General features: G+C 45.9%; 1 protein-coding gene across 2 annotated transcripts in view; it reads right to left on the reverse strand.

Annotated features, from left to right (window-relative positions):
- Positions 1–5758, reverse strand: part of LYPD6B (LY6/PLAUR domain containing 6B) — a 177410-nt gene extending 171652 nt beyond the window's left edge. For both annotated transcript variants that reach the window (XM_046018109.1, XM_046018108.1), the window contains exon 1: positions 5665–5758. The gene's annotated coding sequence lies outside the window, so the exon portion shown is untranslated. The remainder of the gene's footprint in view (positions 1–5664) is intronic.
- Positions 5759–20330: the final 14572 nt, after the last annotated feature.

Genomic DNA, 20330 nt, shown 5'->3' on the forward strand with positions numbered 1-20330 from the left:
CAGTAAACTCAGAATACAATGGAAATTCTTTAACCTCATAGAGCATCTAGCCTCAGTTAACATCATACTTAATAGTGAGAAATTGATTATTTCTCCCCCATGACAATGAACAAGGCAAGAATGTTCTCTCTCACCACTCCTATTTAACATTATACTGGAATCCTTAGCCAGGGCAATGAGCAATAAATAAATAAGTTAATAAAAGGCATGCACACTGGGAAGGAAGAAATAACTGTCTTTATTTACCAATGACATGATTGTGTAGAAAATCTAAAGAATCTACAAATAAGTCTCCTAGAATAAGTGACTTCAGGAAGGTAACAAAATATAATGCAATATATAAAAACCAATTACAGGGGTGCCTGAGTGACTCAGTTGAGTTGAGTGTCTGACTCTTAATTTTGGCTCAGGTCGTGACCTCAGGGTTGTGGGGTAGAGCCCCCACACTAGGCACCACACTCAATGAGGAGTGTGCTTGAGATTCTCTCTCTCTCCCTCTGTCCCCTCACTCGCTCTCTTATTCAGTCTCTCTCTTTAAAATAAATAAAGCTTTTAAAAGCTTACATTTCTATATACTAGCAACAAGTCTGATTCACAATAAAAATTGAAAAACTGGTTTATCAAAGCTGAAAACTTTTGCCTGGAGAAAGACACCCTTAAGGAAATAAAAATACAAGTCACAGCCTAAGAGAAATTCAGGCAAAACACGTTTCTGACAAAGAACTTACATCCAAATTAGGTAAAGAACTCTCAAAACTCAACAATAAGAAAACAAACAACCCAATTAAAATAGGCAATCAAAATTACCACTGCATAACATTTAAAAGCTTTAAATTTTTATTTGAATTTTTCTATTTTTTTTTCCGGTCCATTAAGGGTCCAAACAAAACTCCTCACCAATTTTTTTTGGACCATATCATATTTGGACCAGAACTAGCCTTTTGATCTCTGTCAACCTTTGATGTAATTTATATTGACCTAAAAAAAAAAAAGAAACTATTAGTTTTCAGTGAACTCAGGAGATAAATTTTGTATAAGCCCTTCATAAAGAGACTAATTTTCCCATCAAATAAAATTGGCTTTTTAAACAAACAAACAAAAAAGTTATAACCTTCTGAGGCATAAAAATTTATTTTCTTGGGGTGCCTGGGTGGCTCAGTGGGTTAAAGCCTCTGCCTTCAGCTTGGCTCATGATTCCAGGGTCCTGGGATTGAGCCCAGCCTCAGGCTCTATGCTTGGCGGGGAGCCTGTTTCCCTCTCTCTCTCTCTCTGCCTACTTGTAGTCTCTGTCTGTCAAATAAATAAATAAAATCTTTAAAAAAAATTTATTTTCTCACCTTTTAAATAATGAACCCTGAGCATGAATCACATTTTTAATCACCATACTTCCTCCTTCTCCCTGATACCAAAACTAAACAATTCTGGAACCCGATGATGAAAGAAATGACTCTTATTTTCCCTTTGCTCATATTTCTTCACTTATTTCTCACCCCCTGGTACTATGTTCTGTAAGTCACTGTAAATCATGTTTGGGAACAATGTGAAGTATAACAAAGAAACAAAGAGATTCTGTGTGAAAGAAATCCTTTAAAATCAAGTTATTCAATATATAACCCTCTTCTTCCAAGTGAATGTCTTTTCCTCCCCAATATCATGCTGGCTCCAGCCATACTTCTCTGCTAGAAACCAGAGAAATAATAAACCTTGAAAATTTTCAGCACTATGCCCAGCTTGTTTCCAACTATTGCACTCTTTTCTTCTCCTGTTTTATTTTTTGAGTCTTTTTTTAAATTTGAGTATGTCCGACACATAATGTAACATTAGTTTCAGATATGCAACAGACTGATTCAACAAGTCTAGATGTTGCACTATGCTCACCACAAATCCAGTTGCCCTCACCATACAAAGCTGTATGTTGACTGTATTCCGTATGTTGGAATACTGTTGACTATATTCCCTATGTTGTATGTTTCATCCCCGTGACTTATTCATTCCATGGAAGCCTGTATCTTCCACTCCCCTTCAGCCACTCTGCCCACCCTTCTACCGCCCTCCCCTCTGACAATAACTTACTTCTCTTATAGTACTTCTCTTCACCTGAAATATGAGACAAAACATAAATAAATAGGTTCCCTTCTAGTAGATTGTACAATGAGCAGAGAGATTTGTCTTTCTTGTGTCCTCTTTTATCCTCAGCACTCAAAACAGGGTCTGGCACACAGTAGATGCTCAATAAATATTTGTGAACCAATGGCTTCCCAAGACATCTCTCCCTCCCCATTGCTTCATGTTTTTCCAGTGATCCTGGACATCCCATAACAGCACTATTGATGGAAAATATGCTGCCCTCCACTCCCTTCTCTCAGGATTAGTGACCAAGTCTTTTTGCCAATTTCTGTGCCAACGAGATATGGAGGATGCACAACTTGTTGCCCAGTCTAACTCCAAATGTCCACCAACGTCCGCCGTATCAGATGGAAACAAAAAGCAGCATTCCACACTTCCAATGAAAACAGGCTAAATGCTTTAAAAGCAATAGGCAGTTGAGGCCGGTTTCCTACCAAAACAACTACAGACTATTCACCCACTGATTTACTATCAGGAGAACTGTTTTCTTGCCCAGGATCTCCCACTAACTGCATCTTCACCAAGTCCCAGCCTGTTAGTTTGAAGACAGGTAACAATACTGAAATGAAGCCATGATTTGGAACAAGCAAGTGTTCTCAACAGGAAGCACGGGAGATGGTGAAGGGGAGGTGCTGGGGACTGAGACACAGACCAGAACCAGCTGTGAGGCTTTTTCAAACTATACGCGTCCCCCCAACCCCAACTCCTCCACCCTAACCCACCCCTACCGAATCATCACCATAGAGTAAGCCACTGTTGCTGTTGCCAAGAGGAATATGAAAGACTCAGAAAAAAATTTTTAAGTGTAAGTTCTTTGAAGAATGGGACCAAGATTTATGCTTCTTAGCGATAGCCAGAGTGATATCTCGCACTGGGTACTCTATGTTAGAGTCGAGTCTCTACCTGTGTCTCTGCCCGTGTCTCCCATCTCACGCTCCTCTGCCCTCAGCCACACCCTGTACTTCTATTGTCCTGAACTTCTCCCGACTACCCATACAGGCCAGCCCTTTCACCATCTGTCCCTGCCTGTGGGAAAAACCATGGACTGACTGCCTACCTAACAGCCTGAGAGGCAGTCTCCCTTCCTCCCTTGCTAGCAGAACGGCAGCTTTGTTCAGATACGGCGCATCAGTGTGCAGAAACTGAGCCCCTCTCTCAGCTCCAGAAGATGGCATGGATAAAACAATCAGAGCCTACCTTCTTCTCCTTCACCAGTGACTGATTTAGGGTGGGCATGTGACCATTCTAGCCAATGACCTAGGGAACGTCTGGGAAATCTTGTCCTTTGTTTTCTAGACAAACACCTTCCCTCCCTTCTGTTTTAGATGTTATCACCCACAGCCACGATGGAGCCATAGTCAACCTGTGGCAGAGCAGGGAAAAGCAAGCGAATCCAACTGAGAGGGCCATGACCACCATGAACCACCTCCTGCAGACTTCTTAAGTGAGACAGAAAGTTACCTAAATCCGTAACTTACACCGGCAAGCAATGATTCCCCACCACAACGGCCTGGCAAGTCCCTCCGGCTTTTTCTCCTCAAGCAGCCCTACTGTCTCCAATTCTGAGCACCACTACAGTCTCCTTGGGAAGGCTTCACTCTATGCCAGACAGTTAAACGGTCCCAAGCACTGTTATCCGCACATCCGCCTTTCCCAGCAGACTGTGAGCTTCTCCAAAGAAGCATTTTCACCCTTGGCAGAGGCCCTGGCATACTGAAATTAAGACTCAGTTTGGGCTTAGCATAAGTGACTCCATTTTGGTCCTATTGAATGAATGATCAACAAAACAAGGAATGGAAGGATGAACACACAGGATGCTTTCCATACCTTGGATAAAGATTTGATGACTGACAGACTGAATATGGCACCCAGGCTGTCTACACTCTTACTATAGACTTCGTTTAGGTGGTGGTGAGCAAAGGCAGAGATAGTGCAATGGACATGTACTATTTTTATCTGCCCAGAACTCAGACTTCCCACTGGGAACTGCCCCTCCCCAGTCGCCAGCAGCTGAACTGGAGCTGAACAAATCCCCCAGGCACTGGTGACACCTGGGTAAAGTATTCACTCCTATTGTGAATATCCATATCACTCTTACCACCACTCCCTATGCGCAGAGATGACTTGGCCCAGCTTTGGTCTAGCATATCAGTAAGACTTGCTATAAGGACAAAAAAGCTGGAAGAAGAGAGAGACTCTCCCCCAAACCCCGCACCCCAAGGAGCGGATAAACCTGAAGGTGCCAGTGCTATTTATCATCTCATATTAAAAACGAGTCAACACAGAAGGCGAAAAGAGTTAAGACATGTATGAGAGAGAATGATCCCTGCAATCTCATGTGAGTCCCTGGATGTAGCCATGCCTGAAGCTAAAATTTTCCCTCAGCCTTTTTCATTTCTGTGACCCAATTTCTATATTACACCAGGCAATTTTCAAGTGACCAACACCCAGCTCAAAAGAATTCTGACAAACACAGTTGATAATGATGAAAGCAGGCTGATAACACTCTTCTATCTGCACCTTTCGATCTACTGCCTCTAGGATGGCATCAGGAAGTAGAAGAGCCTGAAAGTAGTCTAGCAGTCAGAGGGATTAAAGAAAAAAAAAAAAGAAATGCCACCCCAAAACACACACACACACACACACACACACACACACCGCCGCCACCACACTAGGGTTTCACCCTAAAGGAGGGTAATCTAAGCCTCCCGAATCCCCCTTCTGTTCAGAAATGTGCGGAGACCTCTGGGAGGCATAAAGTGTTCCACTATCACATAGGGAAAAAATGGAGAGAACTTTCGCCAAGCTTCGTGCCATGCACTTTATGAACATGAGATAACTTAAAGCTATTTTAATGACTATAATACCCATTTTGCCTTTGAGGAAACTGAGCATCAGCGAAGTGAAGCAAGTTGCTCAAGCTCACATAGCTAGTAACCGGAATTTAAAGAGCACTCTACATCTTTTCCTTCTCTCTTGGATGCCTGGGTCCTGGGAGATGGAGGCACGCCACCTCCACCCTCATCTCCACAACGCCCCAGAGCACACAGACCTGCAGTCTTCCCACCAAAGGCCCCTAGAGTCAGAGCAGCCGAGCGTACTCAGCGCCTCGGGAGCCCCAAGAAACAAACTAACCCGGGCGCGTAGGTCCTTTAATCACCACCACCACCAAAAGTAAAGAGCCGGGCAGAGCAGGACGCGGGCGCGTGTGCGGCGCCGCAGAGAGAGAGGCGGGAGCTCCTCTGGGCTCCTCCGCCGAAGCTCCCCCAGCAGCCCGGCCCCCCAGCCTCTCCGCTCCCCACCAGCGCCACGCAAACGCTCGGCGGTGCCCTGGCGGAGCAGGAGACCCTCCGCCGCCCCCGCCCCGCCCAGGTGTTCCCAGCTGTTCCCTCCGGCGGCTTCGGGACCCCCGCCCCTCCACAGCACCTCGGCCCTCCACGGCCCCGCCGCAGCCGCGCGGTTTCGCACGTCCCCCGCGAGGGGTCCCCCGGCCCCGGCCGACCACCGCCCCCAGCTGGCTGCGCCCTCCCCGCTCACCTGCGCCGCCCGCGCCCGCGGGGCCTCTCGGGACCCCAGTCCGGCTCCCGGCCTCGGCTCCGAGCGCGCCCGCCGGGGGCCGGCGTTGGCTCCGGCCGCGCGGGGCGGGGCGGGGCGGTGCGCGGCTCCTCCCCGCCTGAGCCACCTGGGGCGCCCGCGAGGGGCTCGGCGGGGACAGGTGGGCCCCGCCCGGGAGCTAGTCGCCCGGGGCTCAGTCTCCTCTGGGAACCTCAGCGATCCTCCGCCGGGTTGAAGGGAGGCCCGGGCGACCTCATGTTAGGTGACAACCGGGTCGTTTAGTGCCTGCGAGGCGGCGGGGAGCCGCGGCCCACCCTGTGTCCAGCCTGACCCGCTCAGGAAATGGAACACAGAGCGTGAGCCTGACCGGACCAGGCAGCCAAGCCTATGCGAAGAGTGGAAGCCAACCCCTTTATTTGTGGGATGTACAAACCAAGAACCCAGAACTGAGACCCTCGGCTTGGGGCACAGGTGACTTACTTCAGAACAGTAAGAACTCGGGCCTTTTCTAACCATCCCACACTAAGCCACCTGCACCTCACCCACGGTGAGCTCAGATGACGTCCAACCCTTCTGTAAAATAAGCTATAAATAAGATCATTTAAGGTAATGATATCCTCCCTCAAGGGGAAGGAATCTCCTCTGTCCACTGTTAAATAACCAGAGACCTGAACAAATCCAAGACAGTGCATGTGCTCAGTGAATACTTGGTGCACAAATGAGGCTTGGCCGGGTCTTCTGAGTCCAGCCTTCTGCTGGTCCTTACAGGCCAGAATTGCCCCAGCATCTCTCCTACTTTCAGTGAGAACCCAGAGTCAAGAGGCAGGGCTTCCAAGCCACCACCAATCCTCTCTGTACCGCTTGCCTCCCCTCCCACTGCCTGCCAGGCAGCTGGTTTGAGGGAGGTGTACACCCCCTGGGTATCTTTGTAAACTGTGAAGCAAATCTTTTAATTTCTGAAGATGTCACCGGCAGGGTTACTCAGAAATATAATGCTGTTCTGCCAGATTTGCACTTGTGGAAACTGTTGAGAGTTTCTAACACTGACCCAGGAACCCCCAGCTAGTAGCAGAGCTAAGCCTCAGGCGTTTGTGGTGATGGTGGGTCCTGTAGCCAGGAAGCCTTGAGCCGGGATAGAACTTGTACAGAAAGGGGGCTTGCGTTTGGTCCTCTGCTGAGATCTCTAATTGGTGGTCTCTCCAGGCCTCTCAGAGGTCAAGTGTGAAATGAGACACTCACACTTACTGAGGCCCTGACGGTTTAAAAAAAATAAATAAATAAGTGTGGGCACCTGTTTGGCTACGTCAGTAGAACATAGGACCCTTGATCTTGGTGTTGTGAGTTGTTTGAGCCCCACGTTCAGTATGGAGGTTATGCTAAATAAATAAATAAATAAATTCCATTTAAACAAACAAAGAAAGAAAAGGTATTAGAATAGGATACAAAGGGTGTGGTGTCTTTTTTCCACTGGGCAAATGAATGGCCTTAATACACACACACACAATGATGTGTGATGCTGCTACTCACACATTAATATCAAGATTCATTAAAGAAACCCATTCTAAGCACACTACAGGAAACACTGCACAACTTTAAAATTGTATGGAGAACATTCCTGCTTAGAACTATTTCAGTATACTTCTCTGTCTATTAAACCTCAAAGCTATAATTAGATGCTGTCTGTTAAGGTGAGGTCAGGGCCAAGTGGTCTGCTCCACCCATACCCCCAACAATAGGCTCAACATTCTTAGGACCGGACCCCCCCCACCCCCGCCCCCGCCCTGATCCTGCTTCATCAGTGAGTCTGGCGCAAATGGGTGTTTAAGAAGTGGTAGGGCCTGGTTAGTTGCTTCACACTGGGCAAGACCAGCCTGGTAAAAAGTTACAGAAAATGCCCCACCTAGGTGTGCCCTACTCCAGCTGTACTCCCCTATGCGGTAGGTGGGGAGGCTTGTGTCCCAGGGTGGGGCTGTGAAGGGTCCTGCGGTTGGGACAGCCACTTGCATCAGCACAGGGACTGGGCTTGGGAGCCCCTGCAGTTCTCACCCACACAAAGTGGGCCCGGCCCTTCCTGTGTACTGGTTTCACTTAGGGGAGCACGTGCACCCCTGTGATTGAGGATCTTCCCACCAGGTGTGTGATCTTGGCCAGGCCAGTCTGGTAAGGGATGCCACCCAAACGGGCCTGGGAATGATCATCAGGAAAGCACAAGTTCTGCCCAGGCGTCCCTTCTTTCTCTCTCACCTTCTCTCTCTCTCTCTCTCTCCCCCTCTACATCCTCTCCTCCCCCCACCCCACCCCAGCCCAGGGCTTGCCGAGTAGCCCTGGGCAAGTTCCCTAATTGTCTAATTGTGTGTTTCTCCCATTTGGAAAACCTACAGGCATGAAATCAGACAAGATCTCAGCTGGAAGTTCTTGGGTTGAAAGGAGGATCTGAAATAAGAAGGTCTGATACCATTGTAAGGTTAAGTGAAAGAATGCAGTCAAAGTGCTTGAGCACAGAGCCAGCACAAAGCACCTGCTCAGTAAACAGTTCTTGTACTTCCTTTAATGTGGCTCAGACTGACAGTGCAAAGGGAGCCAGCTAATATCTGGTGACACATTTAAGTGCTGATAGACTTCTTAAGAGTCTAGAATGAATTAATCCTTGCCAATGACCATGCATGTTACCATTCTCTGCCAGTCCCTAGGCAAATGATATCTGAACTAGGAAATCTTCGGTTTCTTCTCTATCTCTGGTCCTCTGATTGTGCAGTGAAAGAGAAAGCATCCAAAAAATAACCAAAAAATTTCTGGGCCTTGAGATATTATTTACCTTTTTCTCTCTACCTTTACCTACTCAGTGTGTGCCCCCAATACTATACATCATTTTCCAAGCACATTTTTTCAATGAAACAATATACATGAAGTGCCTAGGATAGTTCCTGGCACATAGTAGCTGCTCAGTTAACTATAACGCATATGGGAGAGATGTAGGTGAGTGGTGAGCAATAGAAAGAAAGAGCCATGAATTCAGGTAGGCAAATCTGATAATGACTTTATTAGGTTACCTAGAATTTTAAGTTCACTGGCTTTGTTTTCAGGTGGGCTTGGGTTCAAATCCAGCCACCACTTAACCAGGTATGTTAATCTCTCTATGCCCCTATATCTCTATATGCCCCTATATCTATGCCCCTATATATCGTCTATAAAATGAAGATAGTACTAGTATATCACAGGAGCTGGGAGGCATACATAGAACAACCTTTAGTGAGTTGCTACTTTAGCCCAGGCACAGTTCTAAATGCTTAGTGTCTCTTCTGAGAGCTGACTTCAGGGTATTATATCTTAATCCAGATGCATGGACCCTGGAACTGGATTCAGCATTCTGTGTCTACATACATTTTTCCGAACAAGAACATCCACAGCTCTCCTTAAATTTGCAAATGGGTCTGGGTCTCAAACTGGCTACGAATCACTGCCTTCAAGCCTTAGCAAAGAGTCTTATAGGTGGAAGACTTGTCAGAGGTGGTGCAGGCCACTGCTCCCAGACCCCTGTGAGGAGGGGGATCACTGGGGATGCCTGCTTGAGACGCAGGTCACTGTGTCTGAGAATTCCGAGTCAGGACAGTGGAGTGGTTTTGAATGAGAGTGCTACTCACCTACAGGGAAGCCTAGGAAACTGATCTCATCCAACTTCTCATTTCTCGGGTGCAGAAATCAGCCTGGGGACCCGTTCAGTTTGAAGCAGCTTCCACCTCACAACCAAGGACCAGCCTCCCTTCCCTCTGATTCAAGCCCTCACCTCCCCTGAACAAGGGAAGGGAAATGCTCCTCTCTCCACAGCCCAGGTTCCTGTGAGCAGCACTCTAAGTACAACAGAAGGCTTTTTCCCCTGAAGTTATTTTCTCTCCTTATTTATTTAATTGAAGCCCAGGTAACACACAGTATGACCCTAGTTTCAGGTGTACCACATAGTGAATCCACAAGTCTATACATTAAGCTGTACTCACGAGGGTCACAAACATCTCAGTGCACAACTATTCCAATCCCATTAACGTGCATATTGCCACTTCCTATCCATTCCATATTAATTCCTATTCGTTCCATAACTGGAAGCCTGTACCTCCCCTTCCCCTTCACCCATTTTGAAATCAGCCTTCTATTTTGAGGGGGAAAAAATGTGCAGCCACTTCTGTGTTAGCCCTTTAAATCTCAAGGAGGCCTAGACCTTTCTTGCCAGAACTGCTCCCCAAGGACCCGCCCCTCCACACACCCCACTGTATGCAGCTTTACTGTTTGAACAGCTGAGGCTATTCAGTGAACACTTTCAAGTGACATCCTACAAAAATGTAGACGCTTTGTTCCACTTCCTACAGCCACAGGCTAATTAGGCTCTGAACAGGGAACTTCAGTCTGGTGCCATTTAGTTGTGTGAGGCCCATGGTGGGAACCACGTCTTTCCTGGTGGATCTTGGCAAGAAATGAGTCTGAAGCAAAAAAAAAAAAAAAAAAAAAAAAACCAGAAGGGGCAGCTGCTGCAGGCAGCAAGGATGGTTATCAAAGTTACATTTCAGGCACATCCAAAAATGTGGGCTCAAGAATGATCAGACAAAACCCGGAACGTTTTCTTTTCAATTGGTGAAATTCCGTGCTTACCAAGGACAGGTATCCTTACCAAGGGCAAGGATACATAGATGTTCTTGGAGTTTTTGAGGTTCACCAATCACAGAATCCTAACATAGCAGAAAGTTGAAATAACCTCCCCGAAGCGGGTTGGGCATTCCTCTCACATACAAGGCCAGCACGCAAAATTTCCTGGGTGGCACATTGTATAAGTTGCATTTCCCTGAGAAGAAGACTATAAAACGATGCAGGTGGCCCCTTCGGGCCTATGCTTGACCTTGAAGCTGGGCAGCAAATCAGTTTTTCCATACTTATTCCTCAGTACTATTCCTTAACACTCTTAGGGCCCACCGATCAGTGTGAATCTGCTTGGCTTTCTATAACACATCAGCTGGGATTGCTTGCCGTCTTTCAGTTGGGTGTCAGATCAAGCACTGAAACATGGACTATAAAATTATAGGTCTGCTTACAAAATTGCTGGCTACAAAAATGTCCAAATGTCTTTGGTGTTGTATTTCTGAACCCAGGAAAGAAGTTCTTGATTATTCCAAATTTACTTCTTACTTTTGAAGATAACACAAACATATTTTTTTAAAATATTTTTTATTTATTTATTTGACAGATAGAGATCACAAGTAGGCAGAGAGGCAGGCAGAGAGAGAGGAGGAAGCAGGCTCCCCACAGAGCAGAGACCCGATGCGGGGCTCGATCCCAGGACCCTGGGACCATGACCTGAGCCGAAGGCAGCGGCTTTAACCCACTGAGCCACCCAGGCGCCCCAAGATAACACAAACATATTGATCCTCTTTTTAATTTGCTAGGTCAATGAGGAAATGGAATACCAGCGTGGAGAAAATTCCTTGTATAAGATCAGAGTGTGGTTACCACTAACACACCAAGCAAAATCTTCCTCAGGACCCTTGCACTTACTATCCCTTCTGCCAGGAACTGTCTCCAGACCTTTGTATGCTGGCTCGCTTGGTGACCCTCAGGGAGGCCTTCCCTGACTACTTCATTCAAAGCAGACACAAGACACTTGCTGTCACAGCACCCTGTTTTATTCCCTTCATAGCACTTAAACATATTGAATTATATTAGAAAGTGGTGTTCAGTAGTTCGTAATTTGCCTGTAAGAGAATAAAGACCCTGTCTTGTCTTATTCACCACTTTTCTCCAGTTCTGAAAACCAATGCTGTGTTCAAAGCAGGTGCTCGAATATTTCTGGAAAGAATAAATGAATGCTAACATTTTGGCAGAAGACTTTGAGTTCATCACATGGAGATTTCAACTGTTCCTCTATGTATGTGGCTTAGGTCTGTGAATAAGCTCTGGTCGGGGAGTGAAATGTGATTTTAGCCTAGTCTCTCTATGCTCCTTGATAAGGATGTAACCGAGGGAAACTTAGGCTCCTGGTTAAGAAAATAGACTCTCAAGATAGTTCCACCACTCCCTAGCTCTGTGACGTTGGGCACTTAAACCTCTCCATGCCACAGTTTCTTCACCTGTGTAAGGGGAGAATAACAGTACTGCTCTCACCCATACCTTGTGAAAAGATTCCAGAATGCTCTTGAAGAACTAGCTGCTATCATGAGCCATGCATAGTACTAGAGGCTTTCGGTTAATACAGGGAAGGGTGGGAACTACCAGAACTCTGTTGTATAAACTGCCGGAGTTCACTCTTAATCACCAGCTTCCGGGCATACAGCCTGAGGCTTGTCACAGGAGCTGCAATGGCAGTGGGCGCCTGACATCATTGCTCGGGTAGGTCTGACACAGTCCTGACGGTTGGTGATCTTCAGGTAGAGCAAGTGCACCAGGCTCCGCTCTCTGTGGGTGTGGTGAGGGGGGGGTCAATTAACCTTGCCAGGTGGACACTGGTGATTCCTAATGTCTGTTGCAGCCTTCCTTTCTACTCCTAGTACTGGTGATGTACACTTTATGTCTTCCAAGAACTCCCCAATTTATTGGCTTAATATGGTAAAGTGAAAGCCACTTTAAAAGGCATTTTGGGGGCACCTGGGTGGCTCGACTGATTGGGTGTCTGCCTTTGGCTCGGTCATGATCCTGGAGTCCCGGGATAGAGCCCCGTGTTGGGCTCCCTGCTCAGTGGGGAGCCTACTTCCCCCCATCCCCTCTCCTCACTCATGCTTTTTCTCTCTAGCTCTTGCTCTCTCTCATATAAATAAATAAAATCTTTTAAAAAAAATAAAAGGGGCGCCTGGGTGGCTCAGTGGGTTAAGCCGCTGCCTTCGGCTCAGGTCATGATCTCAGGGTCCTGGGATCGAGTCCCGCATCGGGCTCTCTGCTTGTCGGCGAGCCTGCTTCCCTCTCTCTCTGCCCGCCTCTCTGTCTACTTGTGATCTCTCTCTGTCAAATAAATAAATAAAATCTAAAAATAAATAAATAAATAAATAAATAAATAAAAGACATTATTGACTCACAAGTCATAGGGGAAATCAGGAATGAGAAAATTGAGATGGGCAAACAGAGAACTGTAATAGGAATGTGGGCTCTAGAGCCAAAACTAACCACGTGACCTTAGGTGACTTCACCTCTTGGATTTCAGGTTTCTCTTAGGTTTATGGCCTGAACAGAGACAAGCAGAAAGCAGAGGTCATGACCCCGAGTCATGTGTTTAGGAGCAGCTGACGCACATGCCGAAGACGACAGAATGGCCCACACGGCAAAGCGAGTACCTGCCTCCCGTGGGGGGCCAGGGGCAGAGCTTTCAGACGCCAGGATCTTCCTAGCAGAGGCAGCAGACAGCTTGCTTCCAGATGCTGGCAGAAGCTGAGTGTGCTTTTGTGTTCCGGCTCTGCTAAGTGACTCCTTGAGTGCCTCTTGTCTCACTTTGGGGAGCTTGTTATGCTCCGATAAAGATGCTGCTGGGATGGAGGCTTCCAGAAATCATTTCAGTGATTTCTGAGATGCAGAGTGGACTTGATTCATGAGGCAGTGTCAGGACCTCGAGTGCAGAACACGCACAGGAGCCCGGGGTGTGAACCGTCCCCAGGCACAGAGATGGACACCGGCCCCAAACCCTCCTCACCGCCATCACTGAGAGCGTATGGAATGTTCCATCCCGGTGAAACAGCCTAAGAGCAACTCTTCCCCCAAAAGGAAGGAGTGGGGAAGATATGGGAAAGGAAGAACCCTAGATGGAGGGCTCCAAGGAGATCTGACTCGCTGAGTAGATCAGATGATTCCCAGGGCCTCCCACACTAAGTACAGGGGTGATGGGTAAAGGCCTCGCTGGGACCCAAGATAAAGATACCTTCTCCTAGGAAGTTTTTTGTAATAACTATGAAGAACAATACAACAGGCCCCCAGAGGAGTCACTTAACCCTAAGTGCAAACCGACAATTATATTTTCAGCTCTCCCAGAAATGGACTCTTAAAGCAGTCAGCTAGGAAACACCTAGTCAGCACTAGGTTGGCTATGGGCCCAGCAGACCCCTGCCATCCCCTGAAGGAAAGTGACCTTGCCAGAACTACTCTGCTTTCTGCTTCTTTGTTCCCATTCCCTTCTGCCCATAAGTCTTCCATTCTGTACCACTCCTCAGAGCTCCTGTCTGTCTGCTAGATTCATGCTGCCCAATTCATGAATCACTGAATAAAGCCAGTAAGACCTTTAAAGTGTACTCCGTTGAATTTTGTCTTTTAACACAGCAATCTCTTCGCTTTAAGTAGCACTTTCCTAGAATGCTTGCACACAATTTCTCGTCTGATCCTCCAACCAAATGTGAAGAGTAGAGAGGGGTGGGCTGAACGTCTCCGTAATTCAGATATGGGGATAAGTTCACTGACATGCTGCACAGCTAAACATCATCACCGTTGGTCAGTGCGAGGTAGAGTGGGATCCAGGTCCCAAGTCCCTCGTTTGGAATTACTGAACAGTGCCGTTGCTTATTGCTCCAGGGCATTTCGCCTTTGCGTTGCGTGCATGTCCCAGAAGGGGGCGCTGCACGACAGCAAAGAGGACAGGCTGGTGATGGGGTCCGCAGGCCTGCAGCCTGCCTGCCAGAAGGAGGTAGCCACCCGTGACCTAGACGAATCTGCCCCCCAGCCCCCGCCCCAGCTCTGCAGTAGCCCATCGGAAGCACCCGCAGACGGGAGAGGCACAGGTAAATGGAGTCTGTGGTAAAGCAGGGTGGGGGTTGCTCACAAGGGAACCCCACTTGTATGGTTTCTGCTCCCTTCTGTAGTTGGACCTGCAGATGCATGTGTGGTATGGTTGGCATGTGTACTTCTTCTAAACTTAAGGCATTCAAATGAGACTCTATTAATCATCCTGACAAGGCTGGAGGTGAGGGAAGGGCAGCTCCTTTCAGCAGTCTCCTCCAAGGCCTCACAGAGACCCAGGGAGGGGGAACCCACCCAGTGCCCCTCAGACCTCCCATTAGAGGTGGCCCAGATGGGGCAAGAGAACCCTGCTTTACTGGAAGCTGACACAGCAGAGGACAAATGTTAAATATTTTAAAATGCAACTAGAGAGCATTAATGTCCTAAAGAGGAAAAAAAAAAAGTCAACATGAGTGAAGTTAAATTCTTCCAGCAACCTGTACAGAACCGCCAGGAGTGACCGCAGCCTTCTAAGTGGAAGAAAGATCCTGACAGCCGCTGGGGCACAGACTTTAGGAGGTGCCCTGTCAGGCACCCCTGCTGTGGGGCATCCTCCTTCATTATTGTTTTGATGATTCTTTCCTAGGTGCATCTGACTGCTTCACATAATTCAAATAACAAGGAATTCTCAGATTCCTCTGAGAGGAGAAAACAGAAAAGTTACAAAGGTGTAAGACTTTGTATAAATTCTTTGCAAAAGGATTTTTGCGGCTAGTTGCTGGTTATTGCCACACACACACACACACACACAGAGCACAGACCTCGGGACCAGACTGCCTGGGTTTCGATCCTGACTCCTCCCAGCTGGGAGGCCTTGGGCAAGTGACCAAGCCTCTCTGTGCTTGTTTCCTCCCCCACTAAAGTGGAGATACTGGTGCCTACCTCGTGGGGTTATTAGGAGGATTAGATGGATTAATACATGTAAAGCACTTAAAGCAGTGGCTGGCACACAGCCAGAACAGTCTCTGGCATTCACTGGCTCTTTCCTGCAGCTTTCTGAGCATTTTGAGGTTCTGGGGCTGTTGCATTGCATCCGGAGCTAGTTTGCCAATTGCTGCATATGTTCTGAAGGAGTAAAATAGGACTTGAGGTACAGTTTTTGAAGAGTTGTCCTATGAGAATCATGCGCAGACTGGGCATGGGGACGGGTGGGGTTTTGGAGGGGCGCCCAAATAGAGCTCTTGGTGCTGGGGGAGCAAAGCGGATGGAGAATTCCAGCAGTAAGAGGAAAGATCCACAGGAGTTCCCTCCAAGTCTTTGATGATTCTCAGCCCAACTAACCACACAGAAATTGGGGAGTTCCTTGCAGACTGGACGAGGAAACAGGAATCGCCAAAGGGAGAGTAAAAACCCCATGGCTCGGGATGCCTTCAGTCAAATGAGCCCACATTTTCATTTGACGTGTCACCTGGAGATGCCTCCTACTTCTGTTCCATTTACTATGCTCAGACGACAAATCACAAGATGTAATCTGTCGCAAAGCCACAGTTAAACCCGCCAATACACACGTCATCTGTGATTACCTTTGTAGGCTATGGCTCCAGTTCCACATTCTCCCACAGATATTCACGGGCTCTGTACTTCCCAGGCATAGCCCGAGCATCAGAGCTCCACGGAATGGGAAACATTGAAAAAGACTTGCAGGAACCCGGGGAACAGTGGGTGTCTGTGCAGTCCTCCTGCATCGCAGAACCCCTGCATTCTGGGACCTGTGGGGTCATTTCCCACTGATGCTGAAATTTGCTTTGTCATTGGGTTCCTTCGGAGGACTCCCTTCTCATCTTAAATACACAGCTTCAGCCTAAATATTATCCACATCTAAAGTTTTACTACATAAGTCACCTTTAACAATCTGATATCTGGAAAAAGGCCTCCTCTGAGTTCTTTGGAGAATCACAATTTCAAGCAAGATGGGTAAGACATCATATAAGCACATCATTTGCCATGCCTTCAATTCCTCTTACCAAACATTCACCTGGCATCCATCTTTTCCGTTTTTAATTGATTAAAGCAGTTTACTGTCTGGCTTTCATGCAACATTAAGCAAACCACGAATGAGGGTTTTTCTCATACACAATGCCTGTGTAGCCACAGGGTTCCAGTGACCCGAGTTACAGAAGTCTCCTTGCTGGGAGCAGATCTAATCATCCCGCAGCCTACCTTTCATTATTCTCCAAAGGCTTCACACTCCAACGTCCTCTCCTAAGATCTCAGACCTATACGTTACTACTCTCAGTAGGTTAAACAGGAAAATGAACATGCCAACCTTTCTCAAAAGATGCCAGTCATCTTCCAACATTCAACATGGACAGGGCTCTAATGCATTCGCTGAAGAAAGTCACTACGCTAGAGTATTATTGGAGTAAGTGCCTTACTCGGGCAAGAAGAAATTCAGCTATCACCCTGGTCTGCTGACCTTCATCTCAACCTTACCTTAGAAAAGAAGTTTAAGACGCTTATTTATATCAGTTGCTCTCATTTCAGTGCTGAAGGAACAAACGTCAGGTTTTCTGGTTCCTCACTAAAAAATAAAAAAAAACAGATATTCGAGCCAAGGGGAAGGCAGGAAGGTCAAGGCTGACTTTACTCATGCTTTGAGGCTGAGTGGCTGTCTACTGAAATGAACTCTTCTTTTCAGGCCAACAATGGTTCTACCTGACACCGGCCTTGAGGCCTTCAATGAGAATGCCTTTAGGATGACTCAAGAAAAAACAGACCAGACAAAGTTTAACTCAGTTTTATTTTCCACTTTTAGTATTTTTCAAATTATACAACATGCAGTCTGCCAGAGTATCCATACATCTTCATTTTAGAACCTAGAGGATAACCAAAATTTTCCACGGGCCAGGGGAGGGTTACTTCCAGACCTTTTGTTACATGTACTATATATTACAACATCATTACCTGGTATAAAATGGCCATTTTCCCCCTCAAACCACCAAAACAAGTTTGTCCACAATTTTTTTTTAATGAAAGCTACTGTACAAATACATAAAGCCCAGAGAACACACATCTGCAGTACACATTACATACTTTACAAACTGGACATGTATAATCCTACAGAATGCCCTATTCCCCTTATAGCTGCACACGATGAAAAAAGTCTTTAAAACTGGTACACAAGATGTGAATGTGTAAGCAGACTTCATGGAGCAAGGCTTCCTTTGGCAGTTACCTGGCCCTTTTTCAATACTTTAAGAAAGGCTAAATTGTTAGTGTTATATAAAACCATTCTAGACTATGATGGTTCCTTTAGCCCACGAAAGATGTTAAGGGTGAGACAATGGAGTGAAATCCTCCCCCTGCCCCCTTCCAGTGAAAAACTTCCCCAATTATGTCAGGTAGCCAGACTCTAAATGTCTTCTGCCCTGCTTAAAAAAAAAAAAAAAAAAAAAAAATACACTTCAGAGAGGGGACTGTTAAGACTTTTATTTGCTTTCAGTTATTCCTCTAGGAAAAGAGGACTGATAATTCCCCCATGAGTCTTGGTGATGGCTTGGTCTGGCCTTAGACAGAAGTATCACTCCTTCATGTGAAGTTAGGGCATCAAAAGTCACTAGATGCTACATTCTAGACAAAGATTTTTATTTCTTCATTTATCCCAATATTTCTATAAATTCTAATTTTTGTAATCACATGATACTATTTCCTTTAAGTCTTACGCCACACTTATTCTCCCTACTACCTGCCAAACAAGCAAACTGTACAGCATTTGAAGAGATGATGCATTTGTACAGAATTCTCTAGTAACAGACCAAAACACATTTGGCATTAATATATTTTAGTCTCCAACCATATATCTTTTTCTTAAGTTTTAAAATCACTCTAAGAATTGATAATACAGTCAATGAAGGAATATACTACATTATATAAATGCAATTGGTTAAGTTGAATCCAACCATGAACGTTGATATTCCAAACAGCATTTCTCTAATTTAATAATCCACCATCCTGCAGGTAGAGATTATTTGTATAAATCATCTGGCTATTCCCTTATAGCATCAAAGAGTAAACTTTCAAGAAGTAGCGTGAGATACAAAATTATTCACAGAGGAGAAACACACATTCTCTCTCTCTCTCTCCCCCACAAAAAATTAGCATACAACCAAAAATATAATCATAGGCTCAGCCACTCAGAAGTGTGGGTTTTATAGTGAGAATATAAATGTAAAGGAGTAAGAATCTTTTTTAAATGAAAAAGTTGCATATATGTGGCTTTTTAAAAAGTGGCCTAGAGAGGACATGGTCCTGGTCTTAGTTTATCATATAAAGTAATATTTAGGGATCCACTTGAATATGCTATATAATCCATTCCAATCATCCACCCACCTTTTAGTCAAGTGCAGGAAAGTTAGTTTTGAGGTCCTATAAAGATTGAAGCTAGGTGAACTGACTGGCTGATCAGCAAATAGCAGAATTATCTTTTAGGGACATCAAAGCTAACTTTCTCTGTGAATAAAAGTCGTGTGAATTTTGTGAGTCCCTCGTGGAGATCAAGAAATATGGACCGACAAGTGAAACGTGTGGCTCTTTCTGAAACATGAAAGGGCCAAGCAACTCTTTAGAAATAGAAAAGGGTGCCCAGGGAAAAGTTACTTTGGGGAGATTTTAAAACAATCTAATAACAAGAGAGCCCCGAAAAAGAATTATTGCCCTTTGTTCAATTTCTGCACATAAACACAGTTGCATAACAGACAATAGTGGTGTGACAACTATTAACTGGCAATCCTGGCCAAGACCAATGTTTTAGCTTCTAAAATCAGAGCCAAACATATTCACAGCAAGATGGTAATCTGTGGCATACGTTATTACCTGATACAGTTGGCAAAACCTGCCCTACAAGGACCCTTCTACCAGACTGCAAATCGCCATGGAGCAGCTGTATTGGGCAAGTACTGGCAATTTACAAAAATCAAAAGAAGAATTTTTAAAGTGTAAATGAATGCAAAATATCAACTTTGCAAAATAAATACTTCAGTAGAATTGATCTTCTTTCTCCTTACTCCCCCCACCCCAAAAACAAAACACATATAAACAAAGTGCAACGTTTAACAAATAAATTAAGTCAAAGCAGCTTTGCTGTCGGGTTAATTTTACACAAGAAAAGTGTGGAAGTTGATTCAGAATCCTCAGTGCTTTACACACACGCACACACGCACACACTCGCACTAACTACAACTCACACGGTGAAGAAAAAGCTCAAGGTCTCCCCGGCCTACACTTCATTCCAGTGGTGACAGCAGCAGGGACAGTGCCCGCTCCCTCAGCTTGGGCAGGCACCGAGAATGGATGGGCGCTTTCACGGACATTGGTCTGGTTGTCACGGACTTACCCTCAAATTTGTCAAAACGAGTAGCAGCACACAAGACCAACGTAACTGAATCCTTGTCAGCTTCCCTGAAGACTTTCCTACTTGGAAATCAATCCTTTTAAAATCCTTAGCTGGAAGGAAGAGTTGATTCAGCTTTTAAATTTGTATGTTGAAAAAAAACCAATAGTTAAATGTAAAAAAAAAAAAAAAAAATCCATCCATACTGATTTCTTCACATTCTTTCCAAGATGAAATCTATCTATCTGATGCCAAAGAGAGAAGTCAAACAAACATTCAGCAATGAAGGGTTAAAATAACAACTTATTCATAGGCACAAAAAGTTGTCAGTCACTCCCCCGCCCCAGGGCTTCCTTTTCCAACCGCTGGAATTGATCCTGGATTTCAATGGGCGGTACCCCCTCCAGGCTTAAGATGGTTCCCTATGGTGAGAGGCAAGAGGCCATCCCCAGCGTGCCTGCTCCGGTAGGATCACAGAGGAGGACCCCAGGAGGGGCGGGTCGCCCCAATTCCAATCATCCAACTTTGCAGCATTTTCAACACTTCTGAAGGAAGGCTGTTCAAACTGGGCTGGCTGAGACTAGTCGCTGCA

The sequence above is a fragment of the Meles meles genome, chromosome 9 (assembly GCF_922984935.1).
Source record: "Meles meles chromosome 9, mMelMel3.1 paternal haplotype, whole genome shotgun sequence".
NCBI classification, from domain to species: domain Eukaryota; kingdom Metazoa; phylum Chordata; class Mammalia; order Carnivora; family Mustelidae; genus Meles; species Meles meles.